This window comes from Stigmatopora argus, chromosome 21 (genome assembly GCF_051989625.1).
Source record: "Stigmatopora argus isolate UIUO_Sarg chromosome 21, RoL_Sarg_1.0, whole genome shotgun sequence".
Lineage (NCBI taxonomy): Eukaryota > Metazoa > Chordata > Actinopteri > Syngnathiformes > Syngnathidae > Stigmatopora > Stigmatopora argus.
In genome coordinates, this window is record NC_135407.1 from 6,485,931 (window position 1) to 6,490,110 (window position 4,180).

Genomic DNA, 4,180 nt, shown 5'->3' on the forward strand with positions numbered 1-4,180 from the left:
GACTGCGGTGCCTCTACTTACGAAGAACGTCTCTACATACAAAATATTCAGGTTGAGAAAAGCCTGGATGGGAAAATGTCTCAAGATACTAAATAAATTCAACTTACGAAACGCAAAACCTTCCAAGAAAAGCTTAGGTCTTTACATGTAAAATGCGTCTCTACTTACAAAAAAAAAATCTACTTACAAACCACTTCAGGAACCAATTAATTTCCAAAGTAGACGTTCCACTGTATTTGAATAACTTCTTCAAATGTATTCTTTCACTATGTTATGCCCAAATATGGCAGGCAGATTAGGCATGGAAGAGTTAAGAATTTATGGCTTGCATCAACGTTTTCACATTCAAACAATGTTTCATTCTTTTCCGTGGGTGTGTTCGTCGTACAATAAATGTCAACTACAAGCGACAAATAAACAGACTTGCTTGTTTGAAGAAGTCGTGAGCAAGTGTTCAAACAGGTGTAATAAAATGCCGTCCCATAAATTGCGTGTTTTTATAGGTTTATATGCGTTTAAAGTTCGTGGGAAAGGTGTAAGCATTCAAATATGATTGGACATGGTCTTTTAAACTAGCTCTGCATTATATCCCTCGGTATGAAGGGGGTTTACTCCATGCTTATTTTTATAGTTGTAGCATGTGTTTTCTGCATAGATAGATAGATATCATGAAATAGAAAATTAAAAACATTTAAAGGACTGTCGAATTGATGCTATTATGAATGCAAAGGCTTTCATTAACGCACCAGTGCAATTTTCTTTTATTGGACAGAGGAATAGTAGTTTTAATTTTGAGGTCTTGGTGTAAATGGGGTGAATCCTCCAATGAGATGAAGGCCATTTTGTATGAATATGTATGCCTGTCATTGTTTCAATCATTGCTTCCCTGAAACAACCCCACATTCGCACATACAACCCATTTAACAACATGCAAATGAGAGCCAAAATGAGACACTGTCATTAAACAAGTAGCCTGTGGGCTCATAGCAAGTAATAATAGTACTTTTTTTTTCCTCCTCTGGTTTAGGTTAGTAGCCTCTCAGGAAATTAACGTCTCTATGAACTACTCCGTAAGAAAGTTCGTTTCGGAACGACTGGGAGAGCATTACTCCCGTGACTAAAACGTGTGACGGTTACAGTTTGAAAATGTGTCGACTTTGCTCCCCCAGAGGAAGAGTAGCATAGCAAGGTACGCTGTGGGAGAGTTAACCATCTCTGAAGTCGTGCACCTGGCTGTGGCAGGGGGATTTACTACAATATGTAAGCGCTGAGGCGCATCGTATTGCACCAGTGAAAGCAGAGCATGGTCAGGAAAAGGGGGGCGGGGGGTGCTTGGACACCAAAACTATCCTGCTGAGCATTTTCTGATTGTTTTTGATACTTTTTGTACACGCAGTCTAAAGCTGTTCAATCCCGGAGTTCATAGTAAGGCTAGACACACAAGGAGCCATGTGAATAAAGAATGTTCGCTTTTCGCAATCTATTTTCTGAATAAATGCGTATTCTTCATAACAGATACCTCACTAGTGAATAATCAGTCATGATAATCTCTGGAAAATTCAAGAACTCGGCCTTTGCTTACTTTGTTCACAAGGTTCCAAAAAACAACCGTACTAAGTCCAATTATCGGTTCACCAAACGAGATATAAACAATTACACCTTATCCTATTTTATCTTTTAACTGCCTTTTTGAACATATATAGAGATACGACTTCCCTAACACTTAAGCTCAAAAAGAAATACTTCTACTCACGTTTAGATGCGCCGCCTCGTGGTGTAGAGGTTCACTCGCCTCACTTCGGTGCGGGCAGGCGAGGGCTCAATTCCCGCTAGTGGCGGTATGATTGGGAGGTTGGATGGCAGTTTGTCTCTCGGTGCGCCCCACAACTGACTGGTGACCAGTCTAGGGTCTAGTCTGCCTTTCGCCCAAAGACAGCTGGCTTGGGCGCCAGCAATCCCCGCAACCCTTTCAAGGATGGGCAGTATGGAAGATGAATGAATGTCAAGATGCTGTACTTTCACTGTTATGGCCTGAAAACAAACACCAGAAAATGTGTGAAATTTTCAGCAAACAATCTTTTTAACAACAATAAACATCCATTTCCAGATAAATGCACCAACATCATCTCGACACCGTACGTGAGCATCCATCGGACACGAAAAATCGTCAATTAAAACCTCCAATTTCTACAAACGCTGGTGTTGTTGTCCCTGATTCCCAATGACCACTAAAAGATAAAGACGATTAGATGTTGTGAGAGCTTTTGTGACAGTTCCAACTTCCAAAGGAATAGCAAAACGAGCACAACTAAACACTCCTACATCATCCAGAAGGTCGTGATGAGTGAAAAAGCACATCAACACACACACAGTGAGGGTGAGCGCGATAGCACTCCGCAGTAAAGTGCAGCCATCCCTGGCTGGCACATAGGACACACATTCACTCTGTGACAAAGTGTCACACCACATGATTTATGACGGGTAATTACGGTTATGGAGGTGACATCATATCCTACTCATTGGCTCCCCCATGCATCCATGCTGTGTGTGTTTATGTGTGTGTGTGTGTGCGTGAGTGCATGTGTGTGCTCGCGTCTCATTAGTTATGCTGTCTGGATACAGTAGCAACGATCATTGTTTTTTTTGTCTATTCACAGAAGGGAAGACAAGACGTGTCACAACAACAGTTCTCATCGTTCTTACTGACGCGCAAAAAAAAGGAATAAAAATACGGGGCACGATAAAAGGTAATCAAACAGCTTTTCATGACCCAACTTCGCTTTATATAAGAGGATATTTTTTGGGGGAGGGAAAAATGGGGGAAAATATTACCTTTTTTTCCAGGCTTGTGACGTATACAGTATTGAAAGTTTGAATTTTGAATCACGTTCCTTCATTGGAAGATCATGTCGTGTGCTTTGCCCAATGGGAGGAGGTCTCCTGGAAGATATGCAAAAAAGAGGCTGAGATGTTATCCAACCTCCAACAGTACAGGATTTGATAAATTGGAGAGAGGCTAAATAGCCATCTGTTAACATAACAGTATTTCAGATAACCCCCCAAAAACATATCAGGCCGTCAAAGTACAAGAACAAAAAAAAATACATTTATGTTGCACTTAAGGATTGAGAAAGTGCGACTTATAGTACATAAAATACCCTTGTGAGGATAAGTGCAATGGAAAATGAATCAATGAAAAAGCTATTTGCTTTTGTTGGACGAAATGACATCATTTCGCAGTGGAGATTTGCGCGTCTGTATTACAGGAAATTTCAACAACAAGGAATAATACACACTTTTAAGCCAGCACGTTTTGCCTGGTTTTTTTGCCTGTTCATGGGAAAGCATTCAAAAGAACATATGGTTGTTCAAAGACTGAAATTATTATTATTAGTGCCTGTGATAGAGGCCACGAGACCCAAAAGTCACCTTTCACGGGGATAAACTATAGAGAAAATGGCTTTAAAAGCAGCGCAAATTTGAACTTGCAAAAGCCGGCAAATATTTTTTCATGTTCATTCACCAAATATGCCCAATTAGAAGTCCTTTTCGCAGCTTCGGGGAATCTGGAGGTTGGCAAAGTCATCATAAGTGGAGTTTACGTGCCCAGGTCAGAGAGGTGTGTGTGTGCGACAGAAGGCTTAATAAGACCGTTAGGAAAAACAAAAGGAGGGGAAAAAAAGAGGATGTGAGCATGTGAGTCACGGGCGGTTTCATCTTATAGCATTCAGTCGTAGCCACGGGCTTTTCATCCAGAAAAAAGAAGGCTTCAAAAGTCCACATTTGAACTTGAGGCAGCAGCATGCCAAAAAAAGAAGAACAATTTTGAAATCCAAACAGCCTCTTTGTCTTGAAAGCTGCCAAAGAGCAGAATTTCCATTTGCTTTCCAAATCCAAACACATCCCCGCCCGCCCCTGACCTCTCAAGTGTTTTAACTAAAGTGACCCGACTTCGGCAGCTTTATCGCCCCCGGGCTCAAATACAAATTAAAAACTTCACAAACTGACTGGAACGAGCGGCCCGCGCCCAATCCCTCGCAAGGTCGTTCAGAAATAATTCATATAGTTGTAACAAGTTACGGGGCCGATGGCCAAAATGGAGTTTGCCACAACTTTATGAACCAGTTTTATGTTCGTAATTATAAAGTCGAGCGGACTTCATTTTACTCACGTTTGGCTC